Raw genomic sequence first — 25,008 nt, forward strand, 5'->3', positions numbered from 1 at the left:
ACTCGCACAAGATTATTCTATTTTTAAGGATTTCCAGGCACTGGTTTTAGGATTTAATGGCCCCTCCACATGAAATGCTCTGGTTTAGTTAAATTGTAATTCCTCTAGCCACATATAATATAAAACCCATCAAATACAATATACATGGAATCTAGGAAGATGGTATAGATGAACCTGTTTGCAGGGCAGCAGTGGAAACACAGACATAGAGAACCGACTTATCAACAAGGGCGGAGGGAGGGAGGAGAGGGTGAGATGAGTGGAGAGAATAGCGTGGACGCATATACACTCTGCCAGATGTGAGACAGTTAGCCAATGGAAATTTGCTGTATGACTCAGGGAACTCAAACCAGGGCTCTATAACAACCTAGAGGGGTGGGAAAGGATGGGAGGTGAGAGGGAGGTTCAAGAGGGAGGGGACATCTGTACATCTATGGCTAATTCATGTTGATGTGTGGCAGAAATCAAACCAATGTTGTAAAGCAGTCATCAATCAATTAAGCATAATTTAAAATTTTAAAATAAGACAAAAAAGAAAACCCTCTTCAAGTAGAGAAGGGAAAAGCATATGCTGAAAGTCTTGTTATATACCAGGTGCCTCACAACATTCCTGTGAGGAGGCATTGTTATATCCATTTTACATGCAAGAAAGTTAAGGTTCAGGGGATAAGTAACTTAAGGCAAATTTTCCATCTGAGTCCAGGTCTATACCTGAAGGATGGATTTCCCCCTTAGACTACTCTAACCCTAGAATTTAACTCTGACCAAGCATTGAAAATCCAGGACCTCATCTAAAACATACTATGGCATAATCTCATAGGTTAGTATTTTTCAAACTGTGGGTCATCATTTTGGTGGGTCCCAACCAGCATTTTTTAATGAAAGAATAGAATAGAAAAGAAAATACAAGAGAGCCCAACATGTAGTAAAATATTGTTTTAGGAAATTTTTATTTCAATTATATATGTATAGGTATAGGCTTGCATAGTGAGTAAATTACATTTCATGATTTTAAATTTTAAATCTACAGTTCCAAGCCTTTGCTGATCAATAACCAATAACCAATCAATAACTTTTTCACCTCTTGAATTTAAGGGTCTGAGTGCCTTTGGTTTTCACAATTGCCTACCCTCAAGGAAAGTTCATCTTCCAAATACAAATACTTCCTTAGGATGTGATGATTTGATCTGTCTTTGTTGTTGCTTAATCACTAAGCCCTGCAGACTCTTTTGCTACCCCATGGACTGTAGCGTGCCAGGCTCCTTTATCCATGGGATTTCCCACACAAGAATACTGAGTGGGTTGCCATTTCCTTCTCCCGGCGATCGTCTCTACCCAGGGATCAAGCCCACATCTTCTGCAATGGCAGGTGAGTTCATTACCACTGAGCCACCAATAAAAGTCCAGTGATTTAGACTTTTATCTTAAAGATCTAAGTGTTCTACCAATATATATTTTCCAAATTCGGTTCTAGGCTCTGCTAAAATACATATTTATAACCCAACCTTCCAAAATCCCTCCACGCTCCCATGAACTAGAAGATGAACTCTATGACCAGGTTAAATTTCTCTTAGCTGTGTCTGCCAGCGATGGAGGTAGTGGTTTAGTCACTGAGTTGTGTCCAATTCTTTCGACCCCATGGACTGTAGCTCGCTAGGCTCCTGTGTCCATGGGATTTCCCAAATGAAGACACTTCAGCTCTGGAAACAAAACAAAGAGGAGGAACTCCTTGTTAGCACTGACATCTGGTGGTCACCAAGAGGCCGGCATCACCGTGTCTGGGCCGTTTCGAATTCATCATTTATATACAAAAATATAAATGTGAATGTATATATGCGTGCATGTTTGTATGTATAGGGTTTACTCTGTGCCAGGGACCAGAGCAGGAGCCAGGTACCAACCCTGTTCTGTGCTTAGTCGCTCAGTTGTGTCCGAGTCTTTGTGACCCCATGGACTGTAGCTTGCCAGGCTCCTCTGTCCATGGGGGTTCTCCAGGCAAGAATACTGGAGTGGGTAATCATGCCCTCCTCCAGGGGATCTTCCCAACCCAGGGATCAAACCTAGGTCTCCCACAGGCAGATTCTTAACTGTCTGAGCTACCAAGGAAGCCCCTACTGCAGCCAAATTGACTCCTCATGTCCTCACGCCCTTCCGGGCTCACCTCCATTCTACTTGTAGCTAGACGCAGCAAGGTGGAGGGAAAGGCCAGGGACTTCGAACATGCCAAGGTCAGGGGATCCTGAGTAAACTGCTTAAATTCTGGAAGACTCCATTGCATAATTAGGATAAGAAAACAACAACCTACACTGAGCATGGGGTATCTTATTTTATTTAACTCTCAAAATATTTCCTTTGATATTAAGTTCCAGATACCTACTAAGCACTCAGAAAATACTGGTTTTCTTCCTCCTTCTGTCATTTTATGTAAGGCATTCACCAGTTGTCTTTCAAAGTCTAGAGTCCTACTTTGTTCCCATCATGGCTTGCCTGCTTTATTCAATTAAAATAGTAACAAAGATTTATGGAGTGCTTACTATCTACAAGATATCTAAAAGTATTCTAAGAGATTTACATGGTTAAAATCAAGTCACAGGCTTCCCTGATGGCTCAGTGGTAAAGAATTTGCCTGCCAATGCAGGAGACTCAGGTACAATCCCTGATCCAGGAAGATCCCACATACCGCAAATCAACTAATCCCGTGTGTCACAGCTATTGAGCCTGTGCTCTAGAGTCTGGGAGCCACAACTACTGAGCCCACGAGCCCTAGAGCCTGTGCTCTGCAACAAGAGCAGACACCGCATTGAGAAGCCTGAGCACCGCAACTAGAGTTTAGCCCCTGCTCAGTGCAACTAGAGAAAAGTTCCTGCAACAACAAAGATCCAACACAGCCAAAAATAATTAAATAAATAAAATTATTTTGTTAAAAAAAAATCAAGTTATATTAGCCCTCTGAAAAGGAACTATTATTGCCTTCTATTTTTTTTAATTTGTTTATTTTTATATTTGGCTGTGCCGGGTCTTAGCTGAAGTGCATGAGTTCTTTAGGTGCAACATGTGGTATCTAGTTCCCTGACTAGGGGTCAAACCCAGGCCCCCTGCATTGGGAGCATGGAGTCTTAACCATTGGACTACCAGGGAAGTTCCTGTCACCTCCCATTTTATACAATTGTCTCATCTAATTGCTATTAAAACCCTATAAGATAGTTATTGTCATTATCCCTATTCTACAGATGAGAAAGCTGAGGTTAAATAACTAGGCTGAGGTCCCAAAGCTAACAAAAAAAACACTGAAGTTGGAATTCCAACTAAGTTTCATTCCAAAGACTTAGGTCTTCACCACCCTTCTCCTTTAGACTTTCACATGATTCCAATCTCCCAACTAGCCCATGATCTCAAAGGCAGAGCAGTCGACCTGAAAAAGGTTTTCCCTCACCACGTGATATATTTAACACAAAAACAATTTTAGCAAGTTTTTAAAAATTGAAGACTTCATGACACTCTTGATATAAGAGGCCCTCCTGTGGTGGTGTACAAACACAAAAACAAAATCAGGAATCACCGGGGCCAATACATGGGGACTGCAATCAGCCAACCCAATCCTGGGTGACTGTTTGCTTTTTGTTAATAAGCTACCTTAGTTTCTTATTGCTGTTGCTACAATAGGAAATGGCAAATTTTTACAAATTTAGTAGCTTAAGACAATGTAACGGAGAAGGCAATGGCACCCCACTCCAGTACTCTTGCCTGGAAAATCCCATGGACAGAGGAGCCTGGAAGGCTGCAGTCCATGGGGTCGCCAAGAGTCAGACACGACTGAGCGACTTCACTTTCACTTCTTACTTTTGTGCATTGGAGAAGGAAATGGCAACCCTCTCCAGTGTTCTTGCCTGGAGATCCCAGGGACAGGGTAGCCTGGTGGGCTGCTGTCTATGGGGTCGCACAGAGTCGGACATGACTGAAGCGACTTAGCAGCAGCAGCAAGACAATGTAAACTTATGCTTTTGCACTTTTTATTCTCTTAGAATTCCAAATGCCAGGCTGGATGAAGCACAAGCTGGAATCAAGATTGCCAGGAGAAATATTAATAACCTCAAATATGCAGATGACACCATCCTTATGGCAGAAAGTGAAGAGGATCTAAAGAGCCTCTTGATGAAGGTGAAAGAGGAGAGTGAAAAAGCTGGCTTAAAACTCAACCTTCAAAAAACTAAGATCATGGCATCTGGTCCCATCACTTCATGGCAAATAGATGGGGAAACAATGGAAACAGTGACAGATTTTATTTTCAGAGGGCTCCAAAATCACTGCAGATGGTGACTGCAGCCATGAAATTGAAAGATGCTTACTCCTTGGAAGAAAAGCTATTTCAAATCTAGACAGAAAGGTCCATCTAGTCAAAGCTATGTTTTTTCCAGTAGTCATGTATGGATGTGAGAGTTGGACCATACAAAAGGCCAAATGCTGAAGAATTGATGCTTTTGAACTGTGGTGTTGGAGAAGCCTCTTAAGAGTCTCTTGGCCTCCTAAGAGATTAAACCAGTCAATCCTAAAGGAAATCAGTCCTGAATATTCATTGGAAGGACTCATGCTGAAGCTGAAGCTCCAATACTCTGGCCACCTGATGCAAACAGCTGACTCATTAGAAAAGACCCTGATGCTTGGAAAGACTGAAGGCAGGAGAAGAGGATGAGATGGTTGGATGGCATCACTGACTCGATGGACATGAGTTTGAGCAAGCTCCAGGAGGTGGTGAAGGACAGGGAAGCTTGTCGTGCTGCAGTCATGGGTTTGCAAAGAGTTGGACACGAATGAGTGACTGAACAACAACAGTTCCGGAGATCAGAAGTCTCAAACCAAGATGTTGGCTGGGCTGAATTCCTTCTGGGAGTTTTCCGCAAGAATCTATTTCTTTGCCTTTTCCAGTTTTTAGACATCATCCACATTCCTTGGCCCATGGCCCCTTCCTTGCATCACTCCAACCTCTTCCTTACACTATCACATCTCCTACTAGTAACTTTAGTCCTCCTGCCTCCCTCTCTTGAATACAGAAGACATGGGTTTGATCCTTGACTGGGAAGATTCCACACGCTGCCAGGCAACTAAACCCATGTGCCCCAACTACTGAGCCCACGCACCACAACTACTGAAGACCTCAGGCCCTAGAGCCCGTGCCCTGAAACAAGAGAAGTCATTGCAATGAACGCCCCTGCTCGCAGCAATTAGAGAAAGCCCAAGTGCAGCAACAAAGACCCAGCACAGACATATACATAAATAAATGTTTTTAAAAAGATTGTTAACAAAGGCCCTTTAACCGTGTCAGGGAACATCCTCACAGGTTCCAGGCATCGGACCCAAACAGCACTGGATGACCACAATGCAGCCTACCACACAAGCCCAGGCCAGGTTTCCTCCCACAGGGAATTTCACAGGTCAGGGCTCTGCTTCTCCAACAAGATGGTATTTGGAAGCTCTTCGAGGCCTGGGCTCCAGACGTATAAGGTGAACCTTTATTCTGGACAGGAAAGCAGCATGGTGTGGTGCTTTAGAAGTATAGGAAAGCAGGACTTCTGAGTCCAGCTTGCATTCCCTTTCATCAGGTAGATCAAAGACCATTCACATCACTTGATTAAGCTTCAGTATCTTGTCTGTGAAATGGAAACATCACCTGCCCCCAGGGTTGATGTGAGGACTGAAGATCCATTCCAGAAAGGGCCTAGTGCATGTAGGTTCTCCCTGAGACCCTCTTGGGTGACTGTGAACTCGAGCTGCCCAGCAATAACATTGATGTGATGGGTCTGCCCACGTAGAGATGAAGAGTGAAGAGAGAGGAGGAATCCAGAAAAAAAAATGTTGGTCATGTGGCCAGGACAAGAATGAAGTAGTCTTCTGCTGCTGCTGCTACTGCTGCTAAGTCACTTCAGTCGTGCCCGACTCTGTGCGACCCCATAGACAGCAGCCCACCAGGCTCCACCGTACCTAGGATTCTCCAGGCAAGAACACTGGAGTGGGTTGCCATTTTCTTCTCCAATGCATGAAAGTGAAAAGTGAAAGTGAAGTCGCTCAGCCGTGTCCGACTCTTGGCGACCCCATGGACTGCAGCCTTCCAGGCTCCTCTGTCCGTGGGATTTTCCAGGCAAGAGTACTGGAGTGGGATGCCATTGCCTTCTGCTACTTGACCTATTTTGTGAAAACTATAAAAATCTCTTCTGCTTTCTCATTATCCATTGTTAACCTCAAATATACAAGCAATAGATGTTGGATCTGTGTCGAGAGCAAAAGGCTAGCTTCATGAGATGCCTGATGTGCTTTGAAAATGGTGCTGAGATTTTGATATTTGAAAGCTATGTTGAATATTCAACATTGCTGATACCCAGTTAAACTGAAAAAGTAAAAACCCTTAGTTGATTGGTGGTTTCAGCTTCCTTCTCTGCAAATGAGAGGATTTTTTTTTTTTTTAATGTGTCTCTTTCTAACTGGGTAGAGCACAGAGGAACCTCAAAGATTTTCATTAATGAGCATGCCATTTATCTATTTTGGAGATAATCATAGCTTAAGTCAGGGTTTGTGTCTTAATTATTGATGTCAGCACAGGAAAGTGTTAAGTATAGGACTCTGTTATGAATAAGAGTTGTGAAACTCTACTGCTGTTTCTTTTATACTCAGAGGCACTGATCACTTTAATCGAAGATAAGACACCTTGCCTAAAACAATTAGCGTTGACAGTACATGTAATAAGCAGAACATTAAATTGTAAATGTGTTCCTTTTCTTTTTCCCTGCCACACTTATTAGGTAACAGTGACAAGAAAAGTAGGTGAAAGATGATTCCAAGTAATTTCAGAGCATGATTACAAAATGAGGCTGGTGAGATTTTTGTCTTTTTGACAAATCGAAGGAAGCTCGTAGAACAAATCTACTTTTAAGAGTGCATTTCCACTTAGCTATTTTCTAAGTGGCGATGCATTACCCCTAGAAAGAAATATCAAAGTTCTTCAACTGCCAAAGATAAAATGACACATTTGGCTCCCAGCAATACATTCTTGACTGTCACTAGATTTCCAGGAAAAGAAAACAAGAAAATTAAATTTGACAGAAATGCAGAGGGTGAAGAAAGAAGGAATTTTTTCCAGTTAGCATCTCAAAGTCCATTCAGTAAAAGACCACTTTGGCATCTCCTCCTTTTTACCCTACAGATATGAATGTTATTTTTAAAATTATTTTATTAGTAGTGTTTTTGGCTGCACTGGGTCTTTGTTGCTTTGCAAGGGCTTTCTCTGGTTGCAGAGAGTGGGGCTACTCTTCGTTGTGGAGCTCAGGCTTCTCATTGAGGGGTGTCTCTTGTTGCAAAGCGCGGGCTCCAGGGCATGTGGGTTTCAGTAGCTGAGGCACACAGGCTTATTAGTTGTGGCTCGTGGGCTCAAAAAAAAATTTGAGACATGACATAGTCACTGTGGTGCAGGGTCTTAGTTGCTCTGTGGTATGTGGGATCTTCTCAGAACAGGGATCAGATCTGTGTTCCCTGCATTGGCACGCAGATTCCTTACCACTGAGCCATTAGAAAAGTTCCATGAGTGTTATTTTAATGGAGCTGCCACCCTATAGAGAATAGATGGTGTCTACATGTTTAGTGCACAGATGACTTGTTTAGTTTGCATGATAATTCATTCCAGAAAACTTGAGAATAACTGTGAGCAACTATCTTTCCAGAAATGAATTGTACAGCTCTCACTTCTGTATTTCCAAAATACCCTTCCATGGAATTATTGCGAAAGCCTGTTCTTCAATCTGAGCTTTAAACTGAGGATCTTGTTCGTTCTGTGTTTGGAAACTATTCAATATGGTAGTGGTTACTTAAATTAATTTAAATGTCATTTTAGTCAATTCTTAGTCAATTTTATTTAAAATGAAATGAAATGTAAAATTTCAGTTCTTCAGCTGCACGAACCACATTGCAGGTGCTCAATGGCCCAAGTGGCTAGTGGCTGCCATCTTGGACAGCACAGATGGAGGACATGGCCATCATGGCAGAAGGCCTTATTTACTGAGTTATCTTATCTCTGAGCTCAGGACACTGTAGGTTGAGAGTGAAGGGTGGGAACTGGGAGAGGTTGAGAGTCGGGTGGGAGAGTGAGAGGTGGGAACACAAGGATGGGGAAGAGGAGTTACAATAGACGTTTGTGGGCAACCAGAGGGGGAGTCGAGTCAAAAAAGAATTGCTGATTGACTACTCTGTGAGCACCAACGCTGAGACAAACAGAGATGAATAAATGAGATGCAGCTCCTGCCCTCAGGATATTCAGGGTAGGACAAGAACAACAAAGACACATTACAAAACTACTTTCATACAAGTTCTTATGCCAAAAGGACATATCATGAGAGAGCTATGGGGGCATTCAGACAGTTATTAATGGAAATTAAAGATGAGAACAATCAGGAACTCAAGGGTGAAAGAAAAAGGAGACCGCAGGGTAGGAGAGGCTGCCAGAGGGAGATGGGAGGGATTGGAGAGAAATGTCGAAGTGAACTTGCTAACAAACACGAGCCCGATATAGAGCAAGACCAGCAGAGGGTATAGATTCTCAACATCACCAAACATTGTTGTTGTTTTTTTTATTAGTCTTCCACTACTATGTTTTGAAAGATGTTTATCCTTATTACCTGAAATAATAAAACATGCATGTGCTTTGGAGCAAGAAAGACTTGGACTTGAATCCCAGCTCTACTACTTACCAGCTATGTAATGTTAGTTAACTTTCCTAACCTAACCTCTTGGAGCCTGTCTTCTTCCTCATTTACAGAACTGTGGATTATAACAGCTATTTCTAAGTATTGTCACGAAGATTAAATGAAATAGTGTAAATAAAAGTGTTTAACAGAGTGCCCAACTCATGGTAAATACACAACTGGGGTTATGTTTTCCCTTCCCTTCCTGGAAGATGATGGCTAAGCCTACAGCTTTGGGGGTAGACTGCTTGGTTCAAGTCAGACTCTGTCTCTTACTGGCTGTGTGATATTGAGTACAGTCTGAGAGACATCTTCCCAAGTTACAGGAAGTGTGGACTCGTGACCGTTTAAGTCTGAGCATACCACTTTTTTTTTTTTTAGCAGAAATGGGACCTATTGGCAAAAATCACTTTGTAGGACTCCATTTTCACTGCTTATGTTAAGGATAAACACTTGTTAGTTAATAATACAGTAACAATTTGAGAATAGTGGAAACTAGTACTGAAGTTATCACTCAATTAGGGAATGAAACAAGTTAAGCAGGGTTATAGTTTGCTTACACCTGTACGGTCAGCTCTGTTTTAATCTGCACAACAGTGACACCTCATACCATTTCCTATGGGTTTACACTTTTTGAACTTAATCACATACATTTCGGGCCTGAGGTGTTATCTCTTCTATAACAGATCATCTGTTCCCTTTTCATTTATTTTATCTCCCAAGCCAATATGCAATGTTTTTGAAAGAAGGAGCTAAGTATATGTTCTTTATATCTCACATGGTTCCTAGCACAGTCTTGCACTTGTTGCAGGAGAAAAGGGGGGGCGTGGGGAGAAAGGAAAAATGGGAGCAGCTTGTGTTTGTGTTAGAAGTCTGAAATAAACATGTATTTGGTTATGGCAGAAAGTGAAGAAGAACTAAAGAGCCTCTTGATGAAAGTGAAAGAGAGAGTGAAAAAGTTGGCTTAAAGCTCAACATTCAGAAAGCTAAGATCATGGCATCCTGTCCCATCACTTCATGGGAAATAGATGGGAAAAAAAGTGAAACAGTGTCAGACTTTATTTTTCTGGGCTCTAAAATCACTGCAGATGGTGACTGCAACCATGAAATTAAGAGACGCTTACTCCTTGGAATGAAAGTTATGACCAACCTAGACAGCATATTAGAAAGCAGAGACATTACTTTGCCAACAAAGGTCCATCTAGTCAAGGCTATAGTTTCTCCAGTAGTCATGTATGGATGTGGGAGTTGGACTATAAAGAAAGCTGAGCGCCAAAAAATTGATGCTTTTAAATTGTGGTGTTGGAGAAGACTCTTGAGAGTCCCTTGGACTGCAAGGAGATCCAACCAGTCCATCCTAAAGGAGACAGTCCTGAGTGTTCATTGGAAGGACTGACGTTGAAGCTGAAACTCCAATATTTTTGCCACCTGATGCGAAGAGCTGACTCCTTTGAAAAGACCCTGATGCTGGGAAAGATTGAAGGTGGGAGAAGGGGATGACAGAGGATGAGATGATTGGATGGCATCACCAACTCAATGAACATGAGTTTGGGTAAACTCTGGGAATTGGTGATGGACAGGGAGGCCTGGTGTGCTGCAGTCCATGGGGTTGCAAAAAGTCGGACACAACTGAGTGACTGAACTGAACTGAACTGACAATAAAATGGCCGTACAGGGTAAGCCTAATGTTGGATGTGTAATCATGATATCATGACACCAAGTGCTGTGCGGTGGAAGACTCTGGTCCTTCTTCTTGTCAGTTTTAAATAATCAAGATTTTATCCTAGACATACACTAGAAAAATCTTTAAGGCTCTACATTCATAATTACCTGTTTTTAATTATTTTAAGATATATATTAAATTATTTTGCTTACATTTTATGTTTTTAAAAAATGAAACATGAATTTATTCGCTTGTAATGAATGACAGGGAAAGACACAAGACACCATTGAAGTTGCCTTCACCTCCTTATCTCTCTCTCCACCCCATTGACAGCACTGATAACTGTCTGCCTGTTTCCCTGAAGCAATTTATATTTTATGCCTGTACCATGTTTTGGGTTGTTGGAATCCTTCTAGATGAAAGATTTCATGATTTTATAATTAAGAAGGGATCATTACATATATTCACTCATCCAATAAATATTTACTAGAAATCTACTCTAACACCACCTGGGAAGCCCTAGGGGAATATGGTGGTCGATTTAACATACCATGCTGTCTTCTCTCGCTATTGACATCAGGATTCCAAGAACTCTCTTTCAAAAAGACATTTTCAGGGCTTCCCAAGTGGTTGAGATGGTAAAAAATCTGCCTGCAATGCAGGAGACCTGGGTTTGATCCCTGGGTTGGGAAGATCCCCTGGAAAAGGAGATGGCTACCCACTCCAATATTATAAATAAATAGTATTGAATAGTTTATGAATAACTGGCTCTCCACCTGAAAGAAAAGCAAAATTCAAAAGGGCATTTGGGAGGGGACATTGGGATGAAACTGGTGGCTCAGTGGTTAAGAATCCACCTGCAGTGTGGGAGACGTGAGTTAGATCCCTGGGTTGGGAAGATCCCCTGGAGAAGGAAATGACAACCCAGTTCAGTATTCTTGCCTGGGAAATCCCATGGATGTATGAAGTGGCAAGTTATAGCCCAGGAGGTTGCAAAGAGTTGGACACAACTGAGCAACTAAACAACAACAACAAAACTGACTTGGAGCTAGATGTCAGGAAGTTGAGGTGTGGCGGGGAAGGAAGACAGAAAGCTGTGCTGTTGTGGTTTAGTGAAATTTGGCTGTGTAAGAAAGACTTGTGGTGGAGTGGTAGCTTATGGAAATATACTAGCTGGGACAAGAAAAGATCTGTTCCAACACAGGAAGAACCTATAACTTCATGTAAGAAGGTATTTTTGAACACCTACAAAGGCCAGGCACTGAGGTTACTTCCACAGGAATATGTGTCTCCCATGTTAACTCGAAAAGCATACAGTGAGCTCCTTCACATTTGGCTGGACGCCGTGCGGGTGTATAAATGTATGTAAAATAACCACCGCCCATTTACAAGCACCACTACCACATTTGAAGCAAAAGTGCAGTGAAAAATCAAGCCTAGTGTGAGAATGAGGTCAGTTCCCCATTCCAGAATGGGGTCAGTTCCAATTCCAGGAAGATGCTAAGAGGATGACTTATATGACCAGGCAGGAAGATTTATTTTGGAGCAGTTTTGGAAGACATCATATCTTTTTTTCTCATTGGTGGGAATGGCCACTTAGTATAAATTTTCTATAAAGTAAATGAGGAAAATAAATCACTAGCCTTTAAAATGTCCATGCACTTTGGGAATTCTGTGGCCATTCAGTGGTTAGAACTCTATACCCTCTCATTGCTGAGAGCCCAGGTTCAATTCCTTGTCAGAGAATTAGAATCCCCACTTTTTCTTTTTCTTTTTTTTTTGCTCAACATCCCTCCTCCACTAAAAAAATTGCCCATACCCTTTAACCAACTAATTCCTCTTCGAGAAATCTTCCTAAGGAAATAATCAGTTCTTGGCAAAAATGAGAAGCACAGTGGTAGTTACAGAATTTGGACTGTAGGCTCAAATCTGGCCACTCTATAACTAGTTACGTTCCCTTGAACCTTAACTTTACTCTCTTCAGTTTAAAATAGGGATAATAGTATTTATCTATAAGATTATTGCGAGGCTTTAAATGAATTGATATGTCAAACATTTGAAACTTGGCAAGCAAAAAACAATGAGGTTCTCTGGTAGCTCAGATAGTAAAGAATCTGCCTGCAAAGCAGGAGACCCTGGTTTGATCCCTGAGTTGGGAAGATCTCTGGGAGAAGGGATAGGCTACCCGCTCCAGTATTCTTGTCTGGAGAATTCCCATGGGCAGAGAATCCTCTGGTGGGCTGCAATCTATGGGGTCGCAAAGAGTCGGACATGACTGAGCAGCTAAGCACACACACAAGCACAAAAATATAAAGATTTATCATTAAAGCAAAAGAAAATGGAGACACTAAATATCTCTAGCAAAAATACCTGGTTTACATTAGCAGAAGACTACACAACCAGGCAAAGTGTGGCAGAAACTGCTAACTGAGCCTCAGTATCTGCTTCCCTGGTGGCTCAGAGGTTAAAGCATCTGCCTGGAATTCGGGAGACCCGGGTTCAATCCCTGGGTCGGGAAGATCCCCTGGAGAAGGAAATGGCAACCCACTCCAGTACTCTTGCCTGGAGAATCCCATGGAGGGAGGAGCCTGGTAGGTTACAGTCCATGGGGTCGCAAAGAGTCGGACACGACTGAGAGACTTCACACCACACAGCCAGGCAAAGTGTGGCAGAAACTGCTAGCTGAGCCTCAGTATCTGTCTTATCCTCCTAAAGTAGTAGAAACCCGGGATTTTAGTTGGGCATATAACCACCTAGAATAAATACTATGATTCCCATCCTTCCTTGTGACTGATTATGGCCATATGACTAGATATGGCCAATGTAATATGAGCAGAAGTGATGGACATTAGGGGTGTGCCTTCCCCCCCTTTACCCCCCACCAACTTTTTTATTTTCACATAAGCATGGTGGTGAGACATCTTGGACCATGCAGAACAGGACCACACCTGGAGATGGCAAAGCAATGCAATAAAAGAGCCTGTGCCTCTGGCAACTTCTCAGAGCTTCATAACAGCTCAAGCTGCCACAACAGAGAAACACATTTCTGTCTTGGTTAAGTCACTGTTCTGTCTCTTTCACAATGCCCAGACCTATTTCCTATTAGTACAAGGAAATAGTATGCAGCTACTTTAAATGAGGCTTTAAGAAGCAGTTTGAATTTCATGAAAGAATGATTATTACTTAGTAGGTGGGGAAAAAAATGAATACTGTATTACTATATGATCTCAGTAGTTTTTAAAATTCATAGTTAAAAAACACTAGAGGAAAGTGAAGTCACTCAGTCGTGTCCGACTCTTTGAGACCCCATGGACTGTACCCTACCAGGCTCCTCCGCCTGTGGGATTCTCCAGGCCAGAGTACTGGAGTGGGTTGCCGTTTCCTTCTCCAGGAGATCTTCCCAACCCAGGGATTGAACCCGGGTCTCCCGCATTGCGGGCAGACGCTTTACCCGCAATGCGGGAAACATATATAAAATCTATTTAAAACACTAGAGGGAACTATGCCAAAATAGAATTATGTTTGGATATTTTTCTTCTACTTGATTATACTCTTTCAAATTTTCTGCAGTGTAATTCCAATATGCTGATAATCAAGAGAAGATAAAGTATAAAAATTCTGCTGCTGCTGCTGCTGCTAAGTCGCTTCAGTCGTGTCCGACTCTATGCGACCCCATAGACGGCAGCTCACCAGGCTCCCCCGTCCCTGGGATTCTCCAGGCAAGAACACTGGAGTGGGTTGCATGAAAGTGAAAAGTGAAAGTGAAGTCGCTCAGTCGTGTCTGACTCTTAGCGACCTCATGGACTGCAGCCTACCAGGCTCCTCTGTCCATGGGATTTTTCCAGGCAAGAGTACTGGAGTGGGTTGCCATCTAGCCACCTATATTTCAAGACAAAGCTGCTCCAGTTTCCAAATACCCCTTCTCCCTCTGCACTCATGGGTCACTTTGGTCCTGCCTCGTTAGATTGTAAGCAAGCACTGTGTCTTGTATAATTCTGTGTTGCACAAAATTTCACCTCTTGTAGACACTAAATGGCACCCACTCCAGTACTCTTGCCTGGAAAATCCCATGGACAGAGGAGCCTGGTAGGCTGTAGTCCACGGGGTCGCCAAGAGTCAGACACGACTGAGCGACTTCACTTTGACTTTTCACTTTCATGCATTGGAGAAGGAAATGGCAACCCACTCCAGTATTCTTGCCTAGAGAATCCCAGGGATGGGGGAGCCTGGTGGGCTGCTGTCTATGGGGTCGCACAGAGTCAGACACGACTGAAGAGACTTAGCAGCAGCAGCAGCAGACACTAAATAAGTATTTCATGGATAATTCATCACAAGGCAGAGATGTTTATGAATATAGCTAAAGCAATCACTTGGTCACTTTATTTGAACAGACCCTTAAAACAAGCAAACTAGTCACAATTCCTTGCACTAGTCACAATTCCTTCCAATATTATACTTAAGAACAATAGAAAATTTATTATATCTACATTTTAGTTTTACCTATATTTTAAAATATTCATCACCAGTCTATTAAGCACATATTATTATCACCATTTTACAGATTTCAAAACTGAGGCAGAAAGAGGTTATTCACCCCAGATCACAGAACTAGTAAGTGATAGGGTTGAGATTGTAACCTAGATCTCCTTTACCACGTTATCCTACTTCATATATAGATATAGACATATATAAAATCTAGCATGCATGCATGCATCTTCTGGTCTGACCCGGGGATCAAACCTTCACCTCCTGTGTTTCCTGCACTGGCAGGCAGATTCTTTACCACTGTACCATCAGGGAAGCCCTTCGATATATACAGTATACCAGTATACTGTATATATATTCAATATGTATAGAATATTAGTCCTACCTAACACACATACACACACACACTATTTTAATCCTCTCAATAATCTACATAAATATTTTTAGTGTGCTAATAATATATTTCTTTTTTTTTATTGTGTATTCAGTCACTCAGTCATGTCCCAACTCTTTGCAGCCCTGTGAACTGTAGTCCATCAAGCTCCTTCTGTCCATGGAATTTTCCAGGCAAGAATATTGGAGCAGGTTGCCATTTCCTACTCCAGGAGAACTTCCCAACCCAGGGATCGAACCCACATCTCTTGTGTCTCCTGCATTGGCAGGCAGATTCTTTACCACTTTGCCACCTAGGAGTTTTTAATTGAAAAAGGTGGATAAAACTGGAGCCTATTATACAGAGTGAAGTAAGCCAGAAAGAAAAACACCAATACAGTATACTAATACATATATATGGAATTTAGAAAGATGGTAATGATAACCCTGTATGCAAGACAGCAAAAGAGACACAGATGTATAGAACAGTCTTTTGGACTCTGTGGGAGAGGGCGAGGGTGGGATGATTTGGGAGAATGGCATTGAAACATGTATAATATCATATAAGAAAAGAATTGCCAGTCCAGGTTCGATGCAGGATACAGGATGCTCAGGGCTGGTGCACTGGGATGACCCAGAGGGATGGGATGGGGAGAGAGGTGGGAGGGGGGTTCAGGTTGGGGAACACCTGTACACCCGTAGTGGATTCATGTTGATGTATGGCAAAACCAATACAATATTGTAAAGTAATTAGCCTCCTATTAAAATAAATAAATTTATATTTTTTTAAAAAATGAAAAAGAAATACATGCCCCAGTCTAATCATGACAAAACATCAGACAAATCTCAACTGAAACATCCTATTGACTAGTAGCCAGTATTGACTCCTCTAAAGGTCATCTGAGAAGTCTGAGAAACTGTTTCAGCCAAGAGGAACCCAACAGGACATGACAATTAAGTGAAATGTGGTGTTCTAGGTGGGATCGTGGCAAAGAAAAAGAACAATAGGCAAAAAACTAGGGAAATTGGAACAAGGTATGGATTTTACTTAATAGTAATGTATTATGAGTTCACTGTGAAAAACTGTGAATAATGAAACATACTCATAAGATGCTAATCACAGAGGAAACTGGGTTTATGTATATGGGAACTCTCTGTATGATCTTTGCAATTTTTCTGTAAATTTAAAGCTATCCCAAAGTTAAAAGTGTTTTTTAAAGGATTAGGCACATTTGAAAAAATTCAAACTCTCAGTTTAGACTCTTATTTTCTTGGTTCCCTTTCCAAGAGGCAAACCTTGCTGCCCATTTCTCACGTCTCCTTCTCTACAAGCACATAATGTACTGACCTATTTTTCAGTAGACAGACCTATGTTCATGACTTAAGAATTTAATTCTCTAGGTTCAAGTTAAGTACTTATATCAGTTTTCTATGACAGGTGTAACAAATTACCACAAACGAGGGCTCAAAACAATGAGATTTATTTCCTCACAGTTCTGGAGGTGAGATATCCAAAATCAGCACGACTGGGCCAATACCAAGCAGACTGGGCCAATACCAAGCAGTCAGCAGAGGCTCTGGGGAGATTCTGTCCCTTGACTCTTCCAGCTTCAGGGAGCTGCCAGCATTCCTTGGCTTGTGACTATATGCCTCTGATCTCTACCTCCATGTTTATATTGCCTTCTCCTCTTTTTCCTTGAACTGGCAACCCACTCCAGTGTTCTTGCCTGGAGAATCCCAGGAATAGGGGAGCCTGATGGGCTGACGTCTATGGGGTCGCACAGAGTGGGACATGACCGAAGCAATTTAGCAGCAGCAGCTTCTTCCTTGTATGTCTTCTCCTTTTATTTCTCTCTTAAAAGGATTATACTGTGGGGACTTCCCTGGTAGTCCAGTGGTTAAGACTTTGCCTTCCAATGCAGAGGATACAGGTTAAATCTCCGGTAGGGGAGCTAAGGTCCTACATGCCTCGTGGCCAAAAGAACAAAACATAAAACTGAACTACGATGGTAACAAATTCAATAAAGACTTTAAAAGTGGTCCACATCAAAGAAATCTTTAAAAAATAAAATAAAAATAAAATAATTCAAAAAGAATATACTGTGATTATGTAGGGCCTATTGGATAATTCTGGATAATCCTTCCAATTCAAGTGTTTTAACTCAATCACACCTGCAAAGAATTTTTTGAAATAAGGAACCATTTACAAGTTTCAAGGACAAGAACCCGATATCTTTGGGAGCTATTATTTAGCCCACTATAGTAATTTAGTTTTTATAATGAAAGATTTGATTCACAAGTTAAAGACAAGTTCAAGAACAAAACTGCTGCATACATGTTATTCATGTTAATAAAACTAAGAAATGATAAAATTCTGATGAGTCTCTAGCATACCTCATTCCTTTCCCTCTAAGTGACATAATTATATTCCCTGCTGCTGCTGCTGCTAAGTCGCTTCAGTCGTGTCTGACTCTGTGCGATCCCATAGACGGCAGCCCACCAGGCTCCCCCATCTCTGGGATTCTCCAGGCAAGAACACTGGAGTGGGTTGCCATTTCCTTCTCCAATGCATGAAAGTGAAAAGTGAAAATGAAGCCGCTCAGTTATGTCAGACTCTTAGCGACCCCATGGACTGCAGTCTACTGAGCTCCTCCCATGGGATTTTCCAGGCAAGAGTACTGGAGTGGGTTGCCATTGCCTTCTCCCAATTATATTCCCTTAGGTCCTCCAAAAAGAAATGGGACGGTCTCACATAAAATGTAGCTGGTCTTTTATTTTTCTTTCCGTCTTCCCTTTTGCAAGGGTAGGTTAAGTCCCAGGGCCACCAGCTCCTATCCTGTTGCATCAGTGTTCAGCTGTGGTTTTCTAGTCTCATTGTCAGAGCATGTGATGAAAGAGTTTCAGCGTCTGATGCAAGATTGTGCTCCCTCGGTGCCCTTGTGCCCCAACACGTTGGCTCTGTGCCCCCGTGTGAGAACCTTGCTGACTGATTGGGGAACATTTGCCAGTCCCTGAAGTCCTGACTTTAAGAGCAATCTGTAGGGCTTTACCTGTGAAGCAGAGAACTCTGGAAAACTGTCCTCTGATGGGATCACCAGGAGAGTAAGGAAGGTAAGGTCTAGGAGTTGTAAGGTCTAGGAGGAAACAAAAACAGAAGTCTCACCCTCCACTGACCTGCCATCCTCTGCAGACTCATTTGCTCCTACTCAAAACGTCAGACCCTCCAGAGACAGCCTGGAATATCTTGCCTGCAAAATATACAGCACGGAGACCTGGCACTTTTTGTTCTCACAGGACAAAGCGTTCAAACATAATGTTAATCCTGAGCCTGACAGGAGAGGCTGAATTCAACCCTTAACACTTTCCTACATCTTAGGCTCTTAATCATTCTTACTGTTTTTTGTTTTTTTTTTTTACTGCATGGAAGGAAGAAGTTAAATGTCAATATGAAACAATGGCCCCCAGTATTTTCATTTACCACCAGTAATTACTGCTCAGGAAAAGGATTAAAAAAGCATACAAAGCCTAACTCCAATTCCCTATAGCCTGCTGCTCATTCCTTTCTGTAACCAGCAACATATTCACCAATGTATTTAAAACCAAGCATGAAAAGGTCAAGAATACCAATAACTTTGTTATTTGGAGGGCTGACAAAGGATCTAATGGGGCTTTAGGCACCATGTCTGTCCGGGCTCATTACACAAATATGCCCATCCTCTGGGAGGGCTGCAGGAGGAATGAGTGAGGTAATGTATCCAGGGCGCTTCACACAGAGCCTGGCAAGTGGTAAAGGCTTGATAAATAGCAGCTATCGCTATTATTAGCACCACAGTGGGGCTCGCCTGGAAACTCCATCCGGTGTCAGGCTAAGGGAGGAGACGTGAAAAAGGAATGTTCATTATGAGGTGGAGAGGGAGAGAAAGGAAGGAGACCAGGAGAAATCAAGAATCAGACAAGTTTTCCAAATTTTTCTGAGGACAACTTCTACCCTAGATGCACCATCCAAAATGATCTTTTTCTAAATTTGATTATTAGATGCTGCCAACTGAGTTAAACTGTATGCTTTTTATTTGTGAAAAGTGTTTTTCCAAGATAGAAGATTCACTTAGCTATATTTAGGTGATCCTTGGTTTTTTGTGTTTTGGTGGTTTTTTTTTTTTTTTTTTTCGGGTTGGGGATGGTTTGAATGTTTTACAAAAATAAAAGACCCAGGTGATAATTTTTCCTACTTAGTCCTGAGACAAAATCCTGGTGGGTTATAGTTTTGTAGACCATTTGTCTATCCGGAATATCTGGAAAAAGTGCCTGGTTCGATAAAGTTCAAGACCTCCCATGATCCACACAGTGGAACAAGGGACATTGGCACCATCCCTCTCTCTTTTCAATGTAGAAACAGAAGATACACAGCTGACACCATCAGCAGTCTCCTGGGGGCAGAAACTTCAGGGTTACTATTCTGCATACTTATTTGTGTTCTGTATTAGTTCAGGGAGGCATTGAAAAGCTTTTCAACAAAAACACATACAATAATATTGTGATGTAATATAGGTTAGAATAAAGAATCCGCAGCAGGGACAATGTAAATAAAAATAGAAAGTTGAGACCAAGGAAAGCCCATGATGGCTTATATAGAGCCTATAATTGTGCCTCTAATTTAGCTTGAGAGAAAAGTTTCCAGCAACCAGAGCAGCAACCTAGGAGTCTGGGTCAGACCTAGAGAGGAGGGAAGGGCAGGGGCCGCTGGAATCACAAAGAGAAACTGTAGGCCAGGCCGAGGCTGACCAGCCTGCCAGTCTGGACTGGGGACAGCCAGTGAGCCAGAGATATCCAGCTTGTTCCCATTTTTGCAACCACACTCCGCCCCCATTCCCATTTAGTGTGACCCCAGAGAAGCACAGATTACAAGTTCTCAGTCAAGGAAGGGCCTGGTAAATAATCCAAGATGCTGGTTAAAAGTAGATCCAGATGGGACTTCCCTGGCGGTCCAGTGGTTGAGAATCTGCCCTTCTGCTGCAGGGGGTATGAGTTCAATCCCTGGTCAGGGAACTAAGATCCCTCATGCTGTGTGGTCCAAAAAATAAAAATAATTTTTAAAGTAGATTCAGAAGTTTTTGAGGTCAGATGCTGCTGCTGCTGCTGCTGCTGCTAAGTCACTTCAGTCGTGTCCAACTCTGTGCAACCCCAGAGAGGGCAGCCCACCAGGCTCCCCCATCCCTGGGATTCTCCTGGCAAGAACACTGGAGTGAGGTGCCACTTCCTTCTCCAATGCATGAAAGTGAAGTCGCTCAGTCGTGTCTGAGTCTGTGCGACCCCATGGACTGCAGCCTACCAGGCTCCTCCGTCCATGGGATTTTCCAGGCAAGAGTACTGGAGTGGATTGCCATTGCCTTCTCTGTGAGGTCAGATGAGCAAGTGGTTAAATCAGCATCTGCTGGGTACCAAGGACACAGCCAGGAATTTCCCTGAGATCCAGGGTCTATGCTAGCATGAAGGTGAAGGTTGTGGCATTCTATATCACAGATCAAGGCTCTGATGCTCTTGGCATGGACTATGCTTAAAGCAGGTGTGTGCAATCATTCAGCAAGGTCAAAAATTAAAAAAAAAAAAAAGAAGACGCCATCTCAGAAATGCTGTCAGCTTCCCAGTGAACCTGCCTGGATGAATTAGCTGCAAAATGTGCCCCTGGAGGAACCAGATGAATTCGCCTGCAGCAGCGGTTGCCAGATATGAAGCAATAAATCTTGAAGGACATCTGCCAAAAGCATAATTTTCATTTTAGAATGGTTACTATAGAATAGCTCTTGAAGAGGGGAAAAAATTTAGCTAGCAGGACCACCTGTTTATGATAAGCCCCTTGGTTCCTAAGCAGAGGTCAGCAAACCATAAGCTTTGCCTGTTTGTATTCTCCCATTAGGGGCTTCTCTGGGGGCTCAGTGGTAAGGAATCCGCCTGCTAATGCAAGAGACTCGGGCTTAATCCCTGATCTGGGAAGATCCCCTATAGGAGGAAATGGCAACCACTTCAGTATTCTTGCCTGGAAAACCCCATGGACAGAGAAGCCTGGTGGGCTATAGCCAATGGGGTTGCAAAAGGAGTCAGACATGACTTAGCGACTGCATAATAACAAATTTTCCCATTATCTATAGCCAGGCATTCAGGGGACTGCAAAGAAGTTTGAAATCATTGAAACATAATAAACATAAGTTTACCAATAAGAGGAAAGTGGCAAGACTAAACAATCTCAAATTATTATCTAATGTATTTTTCAATTAATGGCTGCAGCGAGTCTTTGCTGCTGAGCACAGGCTATCTCTAGCTACGGCGAGCGGGGGCTACTCTTCGTTGTGATGCGCACGCAGGCTTCTCGTTGTGGTGGCTTCTCTTGTGGCAGAGCACAGGCTCTAGATAGAGCTTGGGCTTCAGTAGTTTGTGGTGCATGGGCTCAGCTGCCCTGCAGCCTGTGGAATCTTCCCAGACTAGGAATCAAACCTGTCCATGTCCCCTGCATTGGCAGGTGGACTCTTAACCACTGCCCTACCAGGGAAGTCTTCTAATTTCTCTTTTGAAAATCTGTTATTTATTTTGGCTGCTCTGGGTCTTCACTGCAGTATGCAGGCTCTTCATTGGGAACCACAGTCTTCCCTAGTTGAGGTGTGCTGCACACGTGCTTAGGTGCAGCATGGAGATTCTTAGTTCCTCTACCAGGGATCAAACTGGGGCCCCCTGCATTGGAAACTCGGAGTCATTCCCTGGACCACCAGGGAAGACCCTGCTTAATTTCTTAGCAGTCCATTCTGTCTAACCATGCTTCTTAAAGAAGGATGAATGTAGAGTGTACCAGGCTTCCACTTATTTCTAAATTAATTGTGCAGTAGCTTTTGAGTTCCTTGGTGCCTCCAATTGCCTCTTCTGATTCAAACAGTGTAGGGGAGGAATCCCTAGGATGCCTTTTCCCCAGCAACCTTGTCTCTTATATTCTTATGAAAAGCAAGATAATGCCCCTCCCCACAAGGATGTCCATATCCTAACCTCCAAAACCTGTGCATATGTTAAATTACATGGCAAGAAGGAAATAAGGTTGAAGGTGGAATTAAGTTGCTAATCAACTAACCTTGATAGGAAAAGATTAACCTGGATTATCTCAGTGTCATCATAGGGGCTTTAAAATCGGAAGAGGGAGGCAGAAGGGTCAAAACCAGGGAGACAGGGTCATGAAAAGACAGCCATTCTTTGTTGGAAGGGAACCAAGAACCAAGGGATTCAGGCAACTTCTAGAATGCTGGAAAAGGTGGGAAACAGATTCTCCCCTAGAGTTCTCAGAAAAGAAGCAGCCTGGATTGTAGCCCAATGAGCCTCTTTCAATTGTGTGACTACGAAATGATAAATTTGCCACTATGTAGTATCTTATTTCTTCTCAACTGCAACTCATACATAACCTGAGAACTGACCTCTCTCTCTTCCAGACTGCAGTGCTTCTCCAAACTTGGATACACAATGGAATCACTTGAGCAGTTTTAAAACACTGAATGCTGGGACTTCCCTGGTGGTCTAGCAGCTAAGATTCTGCACTCCCAGTGCTGGAGGTTCAGGTTCAGTCCTTGGTCAGGGAAATAGATCCCACATGTTGCAATTAAGACCCAGTGCAGCCAAATAAGTAAATAATTTTTTGTAAAAAGTACTGAATGCTGGGTCCCACACACAGAGATTTCTGATTTAATGAGTCTGGGGACAGTTCATGAATCAGAAATTTTTCAAACTCCCCAGACAATTCTAATGTGCAGGCAAGTTTGAGAACTGCTATCGTAGAGGGTACGACATATGTCCATGTTAACCCCTGGGTGTCTCAATAACTTTTGATCTTGCACTTCTCAGACCTTAACTCTTTCCTATCAGAATCAAAGGTTGATGAAAGAGCAACAAAAGATATAAAGATATAGACTGACGTGTAATTTTTGACAAATTTCTCTCCAGAATGGAGAACATAATAAGTAGTGAAGAAGCTATACCTGAACCTTGCTCACTCCTCATGTAAAGTATTACACAGGACAGTGCGCTCCTAAGCTCTTATATTGATCAGGGTTTCCATGCAAGGGACAGAATCTGTTGTAGCTAGTTTAAGCAGGAAAGACATTTATGATGGGCTTCCCTGGTGGCTCAGAGGTTAGTGTCTGCCTGCATTGTGGGAGACCTGGGTTCAATCCCTGGGTTGGGAAGATCCCCTGGAGAAGGAAATGGCAACCCACTCCAGTATTCTTGCCCGGAAAATCCCATGGACAGAGTAGCCTGGTGGGCTACAGCCTGTGGGGTCTCAAAGAGTTGGACACGACTGAGCGACTTCACTTCACTCCCTGTTAACTGAGTTGGTAAAGAATCTGTCTGCAATGCAGGAGACCCCAGTTAAATTCCTGGGTTGGGAAGATCCTCTGGAGAAGGGATATGCCTCCCACTCCAGTGTTCTTGGGCTTCCCTTGTGGCTCACCTGGTAAGGAATCTGCCTGTAATGCAGGAGACCTGGGTTGGGAAGATCCCTTGAAGAAGGGAAAGGCTACCCATTCCAATATTCTGGCCTAGAGAATTCCATGGACTCTATAGTCCATGAGGTCACAGAGTCAGACACAACGGAGCGACTTTCACTTACTGTAAGCTTACTATAAAGACTTACTGAATCACTGGGAAAGCTGAATAAATAGGCTCCATGACAAGTTTCAAGAACAGAAAGCCTCAGTGCTGAAATGGGTCACCAGAGGAGTTTCTGCCTCTTCTGTGGTCAGGAAGCATCTGGCTCCAGGACCGTGGCAGGAAGCTGCTAGAGTGAGGAAGCTGCCCCATCCCTGCTCTGATACACACCAGCCAGGAGACTTCATGCTCTGCCTCTTAGCACTCAAGCCAGCTGAGTTAATGCTGCTTCAAGGCAAGGGGAGGCTTGGGGTGGAGGTATCCCTCCATGATGGTGCTTTTCAGAAAAAAAGCAAGCACAGCAGAAATACAGCCTCCATTTCACTTCTGCCTTCTAAATCTTGCACAAGGGTGTTTGATTGACCCAGCCTAACAGCATCCAAAACCTTAGCTGCAAAAGAGTCTGGGTTTAAAAAAATAATTTTTTTAACTTCTGCAGATTGGGAAAGTTCACAGAAGAAAGTTTGAATGGATATTGAGCACCAATCCACCATAAATGCCATAGACTTTTCCTCTGACTATTCAACATCCTTGGATGGCAAGGATATCCTAAAGGAAGTCAACCTTGAATATTCATTGGAAGGACTGATGCTGAAAATGAAGCTCCAGTACTTTGGCCACCTGATTCAAAGAGCTAACTCATTAGAAAAAAAAACAAACCCTGATGCTGGGAAAGATTGAGGGCAGGAGAGGAAGGGGGCAGGAGAGGATAAGATGGTTAGATAACATTACTGACTCAATGGACATAAGTTTGAGCAAACTCCAGGAGATTGTGAAAGACAGGGAAGCCTGGCATGCTCAAGTCCATGAGGTCGGCAAAGAGTCAGACATGACTGAGTGACAGAACAACAACAAAATTCAACATCCATACTTACCTTCTCTCCATATTTAAACCTCCAAACAATAATTTTCCCTGTACCAAAAACAAAAACAAAGAAATACAAGTGTATTCACCTCCTCTCAAAAGGAGAGACCCAAATTTCCATAAATCTCTGCATCTATCTTTGGGTAATATTTATTCCTTCTCTAAAAACTATTCCATCATAATATTCCATACTGTATAAATTAACTTGTAAAATTAACCACCAT

Source organism: Oryx dammah, unplaced genomic scaffold, assembly GCF_014754425.2.
Source record: "Oryx dammah isolate SB20612 unplaced genomic scaffold, SCBI_Odam_1.1 HiC_scaffold_20, whole genome shotgun sequence".
Taxonomy (NCBI): Eukaryota; Metazoa; Chordata; class Mammalia; order Artiodactyla; family Bovidae; genus Oryx; species Oryx dammah.